This window comes from Equus asinus, chromosome 4 (genome assembly GCF_041296235.1).
Source record: "Equus asinus isolate D_3611 breed Donkey chromosome 4, EquAss-T2T_v2, whole genome shotgun sequence".
Lineage (NCBI taxonomy): Eukaryota > Metazoa > Chordata > Mammalia > Perissodactyla > Equidae > Equus > Equus asinus.
This window is the reverse complement of record NC_091793.1, coordinates 90,874,337-90,891,511: the sequence shown is the minus strand read 5'-3', so window position 1 is coordinate 90,891,511 and position 17,175 is coordinate 90,874,337. Positions and strand designations below refer to the sequence as shown.

The 17,175-nt window shown below is 37.3% G+C and overlaps 1 protein-coding gene across 11 annotated transcripts in view; it reads right to left on the bottom strand.

Moving 5' to 3' along the window:
* Positions 1 to 17,175, bottom strand: part of MBD5 (methyl-CpG binding domain protein 5) — a 409,939-nt gene that overhangs the window by 128,993 nt on the left and 263,771 nt on the right. The gene's annotated exons all lie outside the window — the stretch shown is intronic.

Genomic DNA, 17,175 nt, shown 5'->3' with positions numbered 1-17,175 from the left:
CATAGTAGTGTGCTTGTCCACTGTGTTACCAATTTCCTCTTCCTCTTGATATGATCCCTTGAGAAAGCACAGCACCACCAATAGAGTATTCTTGCCAAGAATGTTTAATCTGAATCTCACAATAATAAAAAAATTCAGGAAAAATCTAAATTATGGATATCTTGTAAACAATTAGCTCACACTTTTAAAAAATGTCAATGACATGACACAAAACGGCTGGGAACTTTTTTTTAGATTATAGGAGATTAAATGGATATGACAACTGAATAACTGCATGATTCTTGATTGGATTTTGGATTGGGGAAAAAAATACAGCTATAATTACTAGACAATTGGCAAATTTAAAATACAGACTTTTAAAATCTCTACCAGTTAATACATTTAAAATTAACCTAGGTGGTTTATTCCTGTAGATAAAGTTATTCATTCATGTATTTATATATGTCATAATTTATTAAATACCTATTCAGTGTTATAAGCCTGCAGATACCAAAAATTCTTACCACATAACAGGTAACAGATCCTAAAATATAGACTTGGCTTGGCCAAAGGAGAGAGGTGAGGGATAGTGAGGACCCCTCTATCTGGCAAGTTAGCAAAATAGCTAAACTATCATCTGTTATATTTGAGACTCAGGCCATCTTCCTGTGGAAGTATTTTCCTTTCTAATGGAAGGGAAAAATTCAGAATGTTGGAGCAGGCTGCTGTTTCACGCAGCCTTCAGTAAAGTTCTGTAAGAAAGAGTGGCACAGAGGGACCGGCCCTGTGGCTGAGTGGTTAAGTTCGTGCACTCCAGCTTCGGTGGCCCAGGGTTTTGCCGGTTCGAATCCTGGGCGCGGACATGGCACCGCTCATCAGGCCATGCTGAAGCGGCATCCCACACGCCACCACTAGAAAGGATCCACAACTAAAAATGTACAGCTATGTAGTGGGGGGCTTTGGAGAGAAAAAGGAAAAATAAAATCTTAAAAAAAAAAAAAGAAAGTGTGGCACATCAAGTAACATAGAAGGGAAAAGAAAGATAGCTTTGCCAAAAGAGCTACTTTCTGTCTGTGGCTGAGAATCAGATAATCTGGAGCCTGGCAGGATTGAAGAAGCCAAATTATAAATGTTTTATAATTATCTTTTATTTATCTTTTGAATAGGTTATTTGCATGACATAGAATTTGAAAGATACCAAAAGGCAGTGAAAAATTTCTCTTCCAATCTTGTCCCCCAGACATCTATTTTCCCTTCCCAGAAGCAACCCGTTACCAGATTCACGTATTCTTCCAAAATGTTTAACGCATTGCCATATCTACACATGTATTCACAGAAATGGAGCAGGCCGTATACACTATTCTATACCTTTCTTTCTTCAGGTAATATGTTTTGTCATTTGATCATTTCAGTACTTACCAAGCTGCCTTATTATATATTACTATTATAAATCTTATACCAGAAAAATTATAGAGTAGGCAAGAATGCAAGAGGATATAAAAGATGTTTTCCCATGCAAAGGAAATGAGATATTGCCACTAGGCAGGGAAAAGCATTGAAGTGTCTGAGTGCAGAGTACTGAAGATGATGACTGAGGAAGGTACCTGGGAGGATTTATCTGAACACATCTTTGGATTCTTAGCATGCCAGTGTATTGTGGCAGACCCTCTAAAAAAGTTACTGAAGCCTCTGCCATGAGAGGGGTGCAAAAATGGCTAAGACTGAAGCTGGCAGACATAAGAGAGACTGGGGTTTGAAGAAACAGGGTGAAGAGTGCACGGTCCTTACAATTGGAGATCATGGTGAGGACCATGGTAGTAGATCCAGTGTATGAGGTCCAGAGGCCAACCAAGAGGAACTATGTCTCAGTGGATGCTGGCACACGGTGCCAAAATGCCAACGGCCAAGCAGTAACTCAGCAGAGACCGGAAAACAGAGAAGAATGTGGAAACCCATACTCATCCATTGATGCCAGGATGATACGAATTACCCCAGGAACTTGGGGAAGAGTAGAAGGAAGGGAGAGAGAAGGGGTAGGGGAAGAATCTTAGTTTAAAGCCTAAATTGACTCAATTTTAATTCAGAAGTAACCAAGCAACTATCAACTGGTAAGATTAAGCTTTCCTTTATCTGTGGAAATGGTGGTGGTGGTGGTGGGGTGCAAGGAAAAGGGGTTTGTGAGATAAGTCAATTTTACATGTAGGCAAACAATATTTTACACAGTTGAGGTAAACAACTATAAAATTTAAATCTACATAGCCAACTCACAGGTCTGTTATAAGGATTCAATGAAATAGTTGTGTGAAAGTGTACAAACAATAAATGGTGTGATTTTTTGGTTACAATTTCTGATAGTAACCTTTCTTTGACTTCTCCCCAAGTTCTGGATACCTTTAATGCAGTCCTGTGATTTCAGATTTTATTATACACACTCACTTCCGAAGAGTACTAGCTTTGAAGTAAGTCATTCTTGGGTTCAAATTCTACATTAGTCACCCACTAGCTGTATGAATTTGGGGAAGTAATTTAACTTCTCTGAGTCTCTGGATCTTTATTCAAAAAACATAGTGTGATAATAAAAAATTATTTCATACATGTATTAAGTATGATAATGAAACATACTACATCGCACACTGTCTGGCCCACAAGTGGACCTACTTACTTTCTCTAAAGTTTAAACTATGTTGCCCAGTTTTTGATTTAGAAAATTTGATCATCTTGTCTTAACTACAAGAGATTGAACTCTGTAATATATGGCTCCTAGTTACTGTTCCCAGGCTGATGAAGTAATAAACATCTCCACATGCTGTGAAGGAAGCAGGTCTGTGTCATAACAAAAGTATTTAAACATAAAATATATGTTACATAAACAGGAATCTCCTCAAATCTTACTCTGAGACTGAGTATCAGGATTGGAGATGGTAATGTCTCATTTTCTCCAAATAGAAATTGTCTTTTTTAAAAAGGTATTTAATTCAAATCTAACAAATGTTAAAAAGAACACACTACTCAGTGGATAATAAAATCAATAATATTGATTCTGGTTAAAGATGGTAGATTGGACATATACATTTAACTCCATCCCCTTTCAAAACCACACTAAAATACAATATAATATTAAATATCTTATTAAAAAGCATAAAGAAAGAAAAGAAGAACAAGAGATGAATGATGATACTCAAAATTTGGAAGCTAGAAGGCAGAAGGACTATAGCTTACTGACTTAGCAGACTCAAGCAAGTTGAATCCTAAACCAGCAGTAGGTAAAGCCAGGAAGCAATTTTATTTGCACTACAGTTTTCAAAAAGCTTAGGACTTGGTGGCACACAGACTTACGCAAGTGGGTTAAAGATGGAAATAAGAGCAAGCCTGGTTGGAAGTCTATTTAAGAATTAGTCTCTTACATTCTCTCTCTGCCATTCACAACTGAACAAGTATCCCTCCCTGTTTCATCCCAGCAGAAGACTAAATGTTTATTATTTGGAGTCGGTAAAAAAGAAGGTTCCTGAACTGGGAAATTTTGAAGAATTCTGGAGGGCAGAGTAGTCTACAGAAAACAAAATTGAATGAAATTTTATATGCTGACTATTGAGACTTCCAGGTATTCTTCTACTTGGTTTGCAGAATGCTAGTAGCTCATCTTATAACATTTAAGCAGGAGAGTGGAAGATTCTTCTTTGGTAAATCTACCTGGACTTAAAAGGTGTTCACTGAAATGGTATTGAAGGTTCCTGAACAAAACCTCATAGTCAAATCTAGGAAATTCATGGTCATTAAGTTCTAATTATCTGTTATCTAGGCATCCCCCTTTCTTTCTACCTTAAATATGAACTTGACAGCCAACAATCACTAGACATCTGAGGAAAGCCCCTAACATGAAGGTAGAGCCTAAAACAAATAAACAAACAGGAAATAGAACTACTCAGGGAAAGAAAATTTTTAAAAAATTACCTTCAAAGAGATAAGAGAAAGACTGTATCCATGAAACAAGAACAGATTGCTTAAAAAAAAGGAACATTCAGGGAACAAGAAAGTGCTGCTGAGAAAAAAATTGTGATAGAAATGGAAACCTCAATAGAAAGGTTGAAAGATCTCCCAGCAAGTAAAGAGACTAAGAGAAAGAACATGAATAGAAAGGATAATAAAATTAGAAGATCATTCTAGGGGGTTCAACACTCAAATAACAGAAAGAAAAAATAGACAGAAAGAAATCATCAAAGACATAATTCATGAAAATTTTCCTGAATTAAAGAACAAGAATGTCTAGATTAAAAGGGTTCACTGAGAGCCTAGCCAAATGAATGAAAATAGATCCCCAACAAGACACATCACCATAAAATTTCAAAACTCTGGGACAAATAGAAAATTGCAAAAGCTTCCAGTGGGGAAAAATATCTAAAAGAGAAATTAGAATGTCTTTCAACACTGGAAGCTAAAAGACAATGGAGAGAGACCATAAGAATTCTGAGAGAAAATAAATTCCTAAGCAGAATTTTGTACTCAGCCATAACATTACTCAAATGTCAGTTAAGCAAAAAGACATTTCAGATAGGCAAGATCAAAGCTATTGGTAGAAGTGCTCCATCAAAATGAGAGAGTAAATGAAGGAAAGACATTAAAAACAGGAGATCCAGCTCAAAACGGGGATAAAAAAAAGAAGCTTCAAGGTGATAGTAAAAAGAGACCTGTACCAGGTGGGACAGAGGTTGCAGCTTAATTAGAAACAAGTACAGGGGCTGGGCTGGTGGCTGAGTGGTTAAGTTCACGCGCTCTGCTTCAGCGGCCCAGGGTTTCGTCGGTTCAGATCCTGGGCGCGGACATGGCACTGCTCATTAGGCCATGCTGACGCGGGGTCCCACATGCCACAACTAGAAGGACCCACCACTAAAATATACAACTATGTACTAGGGGGATTTGGGAAGAAAAAGCAGGAAAAAAAAAAAAAGAAACAAGTACATGGGAAACCAAGTAAATGAAAAAAAAGAAAAAATGAAAAATAATTACTAATTTTAGGGAGAGCAGAGAATGAGATACATGATAAGGTTCAGCTATGAATTGAGTTTATATAGTTATAAAATGTGTGTAATTGAATATTAAACATCAAAATTATGATACAACTATACTGAGAAGACAGCGTATTTGTGATGATAGGGTAGGGGACATAAAAGAGATCTAAATCTACAGCTTCCATAGTGGGAAATTAATAGATTATATGTGAAGCTGAAAAAAAAATTAAGTAGAAATATATAATCATGTTATTTAAAGATATTCTTCTTCATAAATACCAAAAGAAACAGCTGAAAAAGAACTGAAAGTAATTGCTTTTGGGAATTGGAAAAAGGGTGAAAGAAGGTGCAGAGCAGGGGACTGCTGCTTTTTCTAAAATAAGTCTTGTAGCACTACTTGATTTTTTAAACCAGGTACATGTGTAACTGATAAATATAAAACAAAACAAAAAAACAGCATAAAATTAACATTAACAGTGATTTGCAGAAACAGTAGGTGCTTATCAATTCTTAAATGTGGTTACATATGAATTATTTTGTTATAAAATCTTGTAGGGTAAGTTTCTAGAAAACAGGTGTTGCACCAGACAAACATCTGCTATGACAGCCAGTACACGGTGGGTATCTAAACATTGCCACTTTAATTGATAACAGTGAAAAACAAAAACAGGCACTGTAGTGGGTTCTAGACTTTCTGGGTTCAGACCTTGGCTCTACCTCTTTCTAGTTACATAATATTGGAGAAGATATTAAACCTCTTAAGCTTCCTTAGCTGTAAAATTCTTATTTCATAGGAATGTTGTGAGTGTTAATTGATATATTATAGGAACAGTGCTTAGCACGGTGCCTGAGACAAAACGAATGGTTAATAAATGTTAGTTATTTTAATTTTAACTCCAAATTCCTAACTCTGAATTGTAAGTATCATGTCTACTGTACTTCCTCCCATCCCCTTGCTCAGACCTTGGGACATTTTATTTCTCACAAATGTCCTATTCAACCACCCCACAGAGATCAGACTCAACTATCACCCTAAAATCAATCATGCCTGGTTCACTTTGAAACAGACTAGAAATAAATGTCATAATTGGAACCACCTCTTCTTTTCATATCCATTGCTGCTTCCTTTTTCCTCTGAGGCAGCCTGGAGCAGGATTTCTAACCAGAAGACCTAAGTTTGGGCAGGTCATTTTGCCTCTCTGAGTATCCATCTTCTCATCTGTAAAGTGGACATGATAATACCTACTAGAGTGGACATTTGAAGTTTGCCTCCCCACCAAGCTTTCCTGTTACTTCTGTTAGCTATATACTGATTTTCCTTTAGACAACTTACTCATTCCCCAGCTCTAGAGGTGGGCCTAACTGCCAAAGCAAGTCAGCATATCTGTTCACATTGATGTATCCAAAGATGGGCACTTGACCAAATCGAGACCAGTGACACTCAAAACTGTCAGGGCCACCAAGTGTGGAGCTGACAGTGGAGCCAAACCAGAGAGAAAGAGCTGGGAGCCCCAAATTAGCCTATCTTAAGGTCATTTCATCCTATGAACCAAAATATCCTTTTTTTTTTAGCCTAAGCCTTTGTGCATACGTGTGTGTGTGTGTGTGTGTGTGTGTTTGTAGTGGAAGGGGGAGAGGGGAGGGTTCTTCACTGCACCAAATGAGTCTTAATTCCTACCTACCTTGTAAGTATTATCTCCACTGTTTCTAGGATCAACTGAGATAATAAATAAAAAAAATATTTGGTAAACATAGAGCAGTATGTAAATATTATCATAATTTTTAATAAGCCCAACTTCTTCACAAAGCAAACTCTGTCTTATAACAGTTATAACTTATTTTCACAAAAATCAAAGTACCCTATTAAAAGTCTGGACATTCTAGGGGCTGGCCCTGTGGCCGAGTGGTTGAATTTGCGCGCTCTGCTTCGGCAGCCCAGGGTTTTGCCGGTTTGAATCCTGGGCGCCGACATGGCACCACTCATCAGGCCATGCTGAGGTGGCATCCCCCACGCTGCTACTAGAAGGACCCACAACTAAAAATACACAACTATGTACCAGGGGACTTTGGAGAAAAAGGAAAAATAAAATCTTTAGAAAAAAAAAAGTCTGGCTATTCTAGATATTATTGGTGAAAACATATTTCGAATAAAAATATAAGAATGTGCAATTGTTGTTCAAATCATTCCAGGTCATGCATGGGATAGCAGATTATCCATCAAACTTAAAAGGTTAGGCCAGTGCCCCCCAAATCTCTGTTTCACTCTTTGATATTTATGGTTGTATGTTCCACAAACCTGTTTGAATCCTTTTGAAAATATGTATTCTGTGCTATTTCCAAGTGAATTTTATCAAATGTAATTAGCACAGTCTAGAGTAGTACATTTGTTTTATTATTTACAAACAAAACACTAATTAAAGGGAAACTGAAAAGTGGTACCAAGTCCCTATAAAGCTGATCTTACAAACCTTATAAATACTTTATAAAGTATTTATAAAACAAAATACTTTGAAGTCAGAATAAACCTGGAAGTAAATGGATACTCTGAATGAGCTCAAAGCCTTTAAAAAGGTACTTGTTATCTTAACTAGATCTATCTCTTCAGTCTATAGGATTAACTTGACTGGCAATTCTTTTCTTTCTGGCTAAAGCAAAAGTAAACTTTAGCTCTAAATAACTGCTGCTTTACAGTACTCGCTCCATCTGATATGTCCTTGATCTTATCTCCAGATTAGAGTACTTTAGGTAAAGGATCAGATAATCAGGTAATGACGATGATTTTTAGTCTCACTCTCCATTATCATTACCTGATGATGACAACGAATATAATACCCATAAAATCATGAGCATGAATGTACACATTTTCTCATGATGAAAAATATCCAATAAAGAATTTGAAAATGAACTATACTGGCCCCTTTTTTAAGAAAAGAAAATGAAATAAGAATGATATTCTCTAGTTAAAAACAAGTTATAATATGAAGGTCACTGGTAAAAGTTTAATACCAAATCAAAATAGTGTTAGACTGATTATTAGGTAGGAAACATAATAAAATGCTTAAATGCCAGTCCAATAAAACCAACAATTCTTAATAAACCAGAGTTACAAACTGGGATTATGAAAAGTCTGTTTTCTTAATAAATACACTTTAAATCTATTTTGTCCTTCAAAATGGTTATCTTGGGAGGCCATAAACCAAGCCCAGAAATGCTGGAATTGTTAAAAATATTTTTGGAATTTCTCTTTTGTAATTGCCTTTACAATTAGCTTTTCACCACACAAGATCCCTTGTTGTTTTTGACCCAAAAAGACATACATAACTTTTGACACACTAAACTCAGTTTGAGATGACATTTAGTTGCTTTCAGAATTCAGATGAAACTAGCGTGTGTACTCAGAATAGTCTGTCAAGGAACAAAAGCAAATCCATAAATATTTCATGCAAAGGCAGTAGGCATGGAATAAGTCTACATTTTCCAAAGTGCTGCTGAGAAAGAGTCAAATAATAATCCAGATTAAAAAATTTTGTATTTGCCACCTTCCCTACAATTATATCTTAAATTAGGAACAAAATAGCAGTCTGAAAATGCAGACACAATATATTAAATTACACACTGTAAGATTAAATTTTTTAAAAATGAGAAACTCCTAGAAATTAATTCAGTTTAACAAACATTTATTGAGTGTATTCTATATCTCTACAGTAGTGCTAGGTACAATAGAAAAATAAATAATACACAGGCCAGATCCTCAAGGCACTTACAAGCTAGTAGAAGAGGAAGTTATGTACAACAACCACTACAACATTCTATGTTAATTATAGACTTGAACCCTGTAAATGAAGGTAAAATCTTCGTTGTATAAGTTAATTCACATTCAAACACTTTAGTCCATATTTTCTCATGTCAGTCCTTTTACCGCTAGCATTGCGTACCTTTATAAATACATATCACATTAAATTGTATAGACTTGTATATATGTCTGCCTCCTCAGTTGGTCTATGAGCTTCTCTACATCAAGGACTAGAGGTCACAGCACAAGGTCTAGTGCAACATACACGCACAACAACTGTATAAATGTTAAGGCAGGAAGTTAAATGTACTATCATCAAAAGAAATGCAAAGTGGTATGAGAAAACCAAACAAAGATTAGTTTAATTCCCATTGGAGAGCTTGGGGAAAGCTTCAAAAAGAAAGTAGCATTTAAAGAAAATTGAGGGCTGGCCTGGTGGCGCAGTGGTTAAGTACGCACGTTCTGCTTCAGAGGCTTGGGGTTCGCTGGTTCGGATACCAGGTGTGGACATGGCACCATGTGGCAAGCCACGCTGTGGTAGGTGTCCCACATATATAAAGTAGAAGAAGATGGGCATGGATGTTAGCTCAGGGCCAGTCTTCCTCAGGGGGGAACAAAAAAGAGGAGGATTGGCAGATGTTAGCTCAGGGCTAATCATCCTTCAAAAAAATAATAATAAAGAATATTGAGATCTCAATATGGAGAAATATAAGAAGAAAGGATTACAGATAGATGGGACAGGAAAGGTTTGCAAAAGGTAAAAAAAGTACTGAATATGCTTTAAAAATAGTTACAACCCAGTATCACTGGAATTCCAAGCTTTTGTGATTGATTGATAGATGCATTAGAGGTTTGGGGAAGAGTAGTGGGAGAAACACCCAGAAAAGTTAGTAGTGATCTGAGTGGGTCTGCTTTCCCAGCCTGGAGAACTGGAGGACCAATACAGGAGCCATGAAAATGGCCCTTGGGAATCTAGCAGCATGACTTGATACAATTCAAGTATCTAAACTAGTTTAGAATAACGCAGAGCACTATTTACCAAATGGAGTTTCATGGAATATTCTCTTAGAGAAATGTAACACATGTTAGCAGAGTTGAGTTCAATCCAGTATATTTTCCCAAATAATTTGACCATGGAACACTTTGCCACAAAATTCCTATAAATATCTCAGTTTGCAATATACTATTTTAATTTCCCTATGTTTAATATGTAAAGTATCACTATACCTTAACTGAAAATTTGAGTCATTGAATGGGTCTATTTCAAGCATTATAATGTTTTATTACTATTGGGAACAACTCCTAAATATCCACTAATTTGGTAGCAAAGGATGTGAGATAAGATCATAATAAATAAGAAATTACAAACATAAATGAACTTTTGTCTTATATACACAAACCTACATGAAACATTTAATAGTTCATGGTGGATTGATCTAGACTACAGTGGAATTTAGTGAAACAAACATAAGGTTTGACTTAGATATAATATCTTAAAAATATCAAGAAATTGGAAACAAGGGGAATGTCCATAAGTAGGGGAATAGTTGAATAAATTTTGGTATATCCCTACTACGTGATATATTGCAATCATTAAAAAAATAAGTGAGAGCTATTTCTACAGTGTATAGTAGTGTGAGAATGCAAGGTGTAGGGGGGTGTGTGTGTGATCTCACTTTTTAAAGCAATGAACAAAATTCCTCTCTCTCTCTCTGCGTATACACATTGAGTATAAGAGGGATATATACTAAGTTAAGAAAAAAAGACTGCATAAAAATATGACCATGATTTCATGCATATGTAAAATAAAAATATGATCTAAGAAAATGAAGAGTACGAAAACTAGAGAGTTTACATCAAAGTTGATTATGACTAATATAATAAATTATTCCCTGTTTGAATTCTTTGATGGTTTCCCATTAATTACAACGGGGGCTAGGGTGAGTGGGACATACATTACTTAGCATGAGTTAGATATTCCTTCACGATCTGATTCTACTTTTCTCACATTCCCAGTATATCTTCTATTCTAACTACAGTCATGCATCACTTAACAATGGGGATATGTTCTAAGAAATGCATCGTTAGGCAATGTGGTTGCTGTGTGGACATCACAGAGTGCACTTCTTACACAAACCTAGATGGTATATCCTACTTCACACCTAGGCTATATGGTACCATCCTTATGGGACCACTGTCGTATATACAGTCCGTCATTGACTGAAATGTCATTATGTGGTGCATGACTGTATTCTAAACAACCTAGCATTTACCGGAATGCTCCGTGCTACTTCACAGTCCTGTGCCTTTGTAGACACCATGTCCACTGCCCGAAATGTCCTTTTTTCTCTTCTTTGCATGTTCAAATCTTACTTAAACAATTTATGAGTAAGATCTAGCCATATAAATATAAAAAAATGTAACATATTATATAATAAGCATCAAATAAGTGTTACAGGAGTTCAGAGTCCTGACTGGGGTAGTCTGGAAAAGCAAGTATTTGAATTACATCTTGAAAGTTTAGCACTTTAAGAGAAGTGAGGAGAGAAGGTATTCCAACCAAGTTTGAAAGGACGAGAGCCAAGATATGGGTGGTATACAGTGCAAGACATCTATTGGAGGCAGTGTCTGGTATGCAGCGGGTATGTGGTAAATAATTGTGGATGGGTAAATGGATGGATTTAAAAGAGGGTTAATGCAGGGAAATAGCAAGTCATAAGGTGGGAAAATTGGAATGGGGCCAGATAACTGAGAGTATTAAATATGCAGCAAAGGCTCCTAAAATCTATTCTGTACACCTGGACTCTTCAAGCAGGAGTATGTATCCCTAATGTGACACTAGGAAGCCCAGGATAAACATGAAGTATCCTTCTGACTCATCAATTTTATCTTAAAATTTAAAGAATTAAGTAATTTAAGTGGTATCCTTTTTTGTTTTTTAGTGAGGAAGACTGGCCCTGAGCTAACATCTGTTGCCAATCTTCCTCTTTTCGCTTGAGGAAGATTGTCGCTGAGTTAACATTTGTGCCAACCTTGCTCTATTTTATGTGGGATACCTCCACAGCATGCCTTGATCAGCGGTGCCAGGTCCATGCCCGGGATCCAAACCTGTGAATCCTGGGCCACCAAAGCATAGCACACAAACTTAACCACTATGCCACCAGGCCGGCCCCAAGTGATATCTAATTTTAAACATTTTTATATTAAAACAGATGAATTATGGAGTGGGAATTAAAATTTGTGTGAATTTTTAAGATAAAGCAAGAGATTTCAAAGAAATGTTGAGCTTGTGGTGAGGTGCTTTCAGCTATACTACCAGATGCTAGTGGTTGTTCTTTTACATCCCTTGCTGGCAGCGGAAATGTAGAGTCATGAAGGGGATGTGAACAAGGTAGTAACAGGATTAAAGTGATGATTTACTTATATTAATCTACCAGCAGGATGCTGGCTGGCCTACATTGGGGAGAAGATTAGAAATCTGTATCCTAGCTAGAGAACTATTGCAACAGTCCAGAACGGTAGCTACTAGAATGGAAAGAAGCTTAACAAGCTCCATTAAGGAATTTAGTTATTTTAACTAACATTACAACCACTGCTATATATAATAATTGATTCAGTGACACTAGACTTTCCTTATATGAGAGGAGTTTACTGTTGGTTAAGGACCAACTCTGGTGCCAGAATGCTTGGTTTAAATATTGGTTCAGATACTTAACTAGTTGTGTGACTTTGTACAAATTACTTAACTGTTCTGTATTTCTACTTCCTCCTCTGTATAATGGGGATAATGATAATACTAGCTGCTTCACTGGAGTGCTGTGACAATTAAATGAGTTAATACAGGCATGCTTCACTTCACTGTGCTTCGCTTTATTGTTCTTTGCAATATTGTGGTGTTTTTTTTTTCGTGAGGACGATTTGTCCCTAAGCTGACATCTGTTGCCAATCTTCCTCTTTTTGCTTGAGGAGTGGTCCTGAGCTAACATCTGTGCCCGTCTTCTTCTATTTTGTGCGTGGGTCGCATCCACAGCATGACTTGATGAGTGGCACAGGTGTGTGCCTGGGATCTGAACTTGTGAACCCGGGCTGCTGAAGTGTCGAGTGCTGAACTGACTTGCTACACCATGGGGCTGGCAGCAGCAGACATTGTGTTTTTTATAAATTGAAGGTTTGTGGTAACTCTGCATTGAGCAAGTCTACCAGTACAATTTTTCCAAGAGCATTTGTTTACTTCATGTCTGCGTGTCACATTTTGGTAATTCTCACAATATTTCAAACTTTTTCATTATTATTTCACTTGTTACGGGGATCTGTGATCAGTGACCTTTCATTTTTCTATTGTAATTACTTTGGGGTGACATGAAACATGCCCATATAAGATAGCAAACTTAATTCATAAATATTGTGTGTTCCAACTGCTCCACCAACTGGCTGTTCCCCCATCTCTCTCCCTCTCCTGGAGCCTCCCAATTCCTTGAGACACAATAATATTGAAATTAGGCCAATAAGTAACCCGATGATGGCCTCTAAGTGTTCAAGTGAAGGGAAGAGTCACATGTCTCTCACTTTAAATCAAAAGCTAGAAATGATTAAGTTTAGTAAGGAAGACATGCCAAAAGTTGAAATAGGCTGAAAGCTAGGCCTCTTGCACCAAATAGTTAGCCAAATTGTGAATGCAAAGGAAACGTTCTTGAAGGAAATTAAAAATGCTACTCCAGTGAACACATTAATGATAAGAAAGAGAAACAGCCTTATTGCTGATATGGATAAAATTTTAGCAGTCTAGATAGATCAGACCACTCACAACATTCCTGTAAGCCAAAGCCTAATCCAGAGCAAGGCCTTAACTCTCTTCAATTCTATGAAGGCTGGGAAAGGTGAGGAAGCTGCAGAAGAAAAGCTGGAAGCTGGCAGAGGTTGATTCACGAGGTTTAAAGACAGAAGCCATCTCCATAACATAAAAGTGAAAGGTGAAGCAGCCAGTATTGATGTAGAAGCTGTAGCAAGTTACCCAGTAGATCTCGCTAAGATAATTACTGAAAGCGGCTACACTAAACAACAGATGTTCAACGTAGATAAAACACCCTTATACTGAAAGAAGATGCCATCCAGGACTTTCATAGCTAGAGAGGAGAAGTCTATGCCTGGCTTCAAAGATTTAAAGAACAGGCTGACTATCTTGCTGGAGGCAAACGCAGCTGGTGACTTTAAGTTGAAGCTAATGCTCATTTACCATTCTGAAAATCCTGGGGTCCTTAAGAATTATGCTAAATCTACTCTGCCTGTGCTCTATAAATGGAACAACATAGCCTGGATGACAGCACATCTGTTCACAACAGGGTTTACTGAATATTTTCAGCCCACTGTTGAGACCTACTGCTCAGAAAAAAAGACTCCTTTCAAAATATTACTGCTCCTTGACAATACACCTGGTCACCCAAGAGCTTTGATGATGTACAATGAGATTAATGTTGTTTTCATGCTGCTAACACAACATCCATTCTGCAGCCCATGGATCAAGGAGTCATTTTGACTTTCAAGTCTTCTTATTTAAGAAGTACATTTCATAAGGCTATAGTTGCCAGAGATAGTGATTCTTGTGATGGACCTGGGCAAAGTTGATTGAAAACCTTCTGGAAAGTATTCACTATTCTAGATGCCATTAAGAATATGTGTGATTCATGGGAAGAGCTCAAAACATCAACATTAACAGGAGTTTGGAAGAAGTTGATTCCAAACTCATGAATGACCTTGAGGGGTTCAAGACTTCATTGGAGGAAGTAACTGCTGGTGTGGTAGAAATAGCAAGAGATCTAGAATTAGAAGTGCAGCATGAAGATACGACTGAACTGCTGCAGTCTCACAATAAAACTAACAGATGAGTGGGGCCAGCCTGATGGTCCAACAGTTAAGTTTGCACGTTCCACTTCAGTGGCCCAGGGTTTGCCGGTTCAGATCCCGGGTGCGGACCTATGCAGCGCTTGTCAAGCCATGCTGTGGCAGGTGTCCCACATATAAACTAGAGGAAGATGGGCACCGATGTTGGCACAGGGCCAGTCTTCCTCAGGAAAAAAGAGGAGGATTGGCAGCAGATGTTAGCTCAGGGCTAATCTTCCTCAAAAAAAAAAAACAAACCAGTAATGGATGATGAGTTGCTTTTCTCTTTCTTTTCTCCCTGAGGAAGATTAGCCCTGAGCTAACATCTGCTGCCAATCTTCCTCTTTTTGTTCTTTATGTATGTGAGCTGCTGCCACAGAATAGCCACTGACAGGCAAGTGGTGTAGGTCCATGGCCAGGAACCGAACCCGGGCTGCTCAAGTGGAGCATGCCAAACCTAACCACTAGGCCACCATGGCTGGCCCAGGAGTTGCTTCTTATGGATGAGCAAAGAAAGTGGTTCCTTGAGACAGAATATACTCCTGTTTAAGATGTTGCAAAGATTGGTGAAAGGACAACAAAGGGTTTAGAATAGTACATAAACTTAGTTGATGAAGCAATGGCAGGGTTTGAGAGGACTGACTCCATTTTTTAAAGAAGTTCTACTGTGGGTAAAATACTATTGAACAGCGTTGCACGCTATGAAGAAATAGTCCGTGAAAGGAATAGCTAACTGATACACTGTTGTCTTATTTTAAGAAATCACCAGTCACCCCACCCTTCAGCAACCACCACCCTGATCAATCAGCAGCCATCAACATCCAGGCAAGACAGTCTGTGAGCAAAAAGATTAGGATTCACTGAAGACTCAGATGATGGTTAGCATTTTTAAGCAATAAAGTGTGTTTTAATTAAGGCATGTATATTGCTTTTTAGACATAATGCTACTGCACACTTAATAGACTACGATATATTGTAAACATCACGTTTATATGTAGTGGGAAATCAAAAATTCATATGACTTGCTTTATTGTGGTGGTCTTAGAACTGAACCTGCTATATCTCCGAGGTATGCCTTGGTAAACAAATGGCAAGCAATAGGATATACTGGAGTATATGAGGAAGCCATTTGGTGTAAAGCAAATTCGGCCTGACCTTGCTTTTCCAAAAGGGCCTGATGTGACCCTTGAGCATGCATTGTATATCTGCTTTAAGATTTGCTCTGTCCCAAAGACTGGGGGATCTTAGCAAGGCCTGCTTGTTCAAAGCCCTCTCTGTGTCCCTTTTTCTCTGCATGGAATGGCAAGCATTTGTTTACCAAACATTTGCTATCCTCAACTTCTTGTAAATTGTTTTCCTCCCCTTTGAAGTACCAGACCACTACCCCCCTTCTCCTTTGCTCAGGATAGCATTCAAGCCTCAACTGCCTGACTACCTGTGCGTCTCATATTCTTATGGGGCCCCTGTATATAAGTAATTAAATTTGTTTTTCTCCTGTTAACTTCTCTTGTGTCACTTTGATTATTAGACCAGCCAAAGAACCTTGAAGGGCAGAAGGAATATTTTTGCTCCTCTATATTACCCTGTTGCCCCTTCCTTACTATTAAAAAGTCTGTTTTGAGTTTGATAATCTCTTTTAAAAATGTCCACAGCAAGTGTTTCTCGCACCTAATAAGATTATATCTATTTGATATAAGTAAATATTTTCGGTTACAATCAATTATTGATAACAAAAAATGGAGAAAAATGTATGCAAACATACTCAGTATAAGCAAAGTCAATGATATGCTGTATATTATGGTATGTTACACTGCATGGATAGTTTTTATTAAATTAAATCATATGAAATTGCCCGTATTCAATCATTTTTGACTTAAAAATGACGATTTCATATGGTTCAACATATTTCCTTAAATACAGTTTGCACAAATATATCCTTTCATTTGTCTGAATCAAATTCTACACTTTTCTTTGTTAGTTAAAATAACCAAGAAATGATGTGGACCAATAAGGTCAACAATAGCAAATAAAATCATTTACATAAAGTAATAGTCTGAAACTTGGAAAACTTTGTCTCTGCCTTCAACCTCTAATTCCTCCCCTTGCCCCTGCTGTGCTGTTGTGGTAAGCAGGCTGGCCTAATGGTGGCCTTACAGACTTCTTCCCGCCAACTTTGCATATATTAGCCACCAAATGCCTTGCCTTTGTTTGGGGTATTGCTTTTATAACTATGCTTTAAAGACTTTCTGGAAGGGTAAATTTGTTCTTCAGAAACTTAAAGACCTTTGACTCTACTAATGAATGAAAAAGCAAATTGTTTGTTTGATTTACCACTGAATGCCTTTTGTAATGATTTGGGGGATTTGGTAAAATTCAGAAGGTCGCACTTATTAAAATCAGTAGCAGCTCTAATTATTTGGCTGGCCATCTGCAATCTGGTTATCTGCAATCATTATTTCATGCTCTGAAAACAACTAAAAAGACAAATAGTATCTTCAAATGTAATTTTAGTTTTGAATA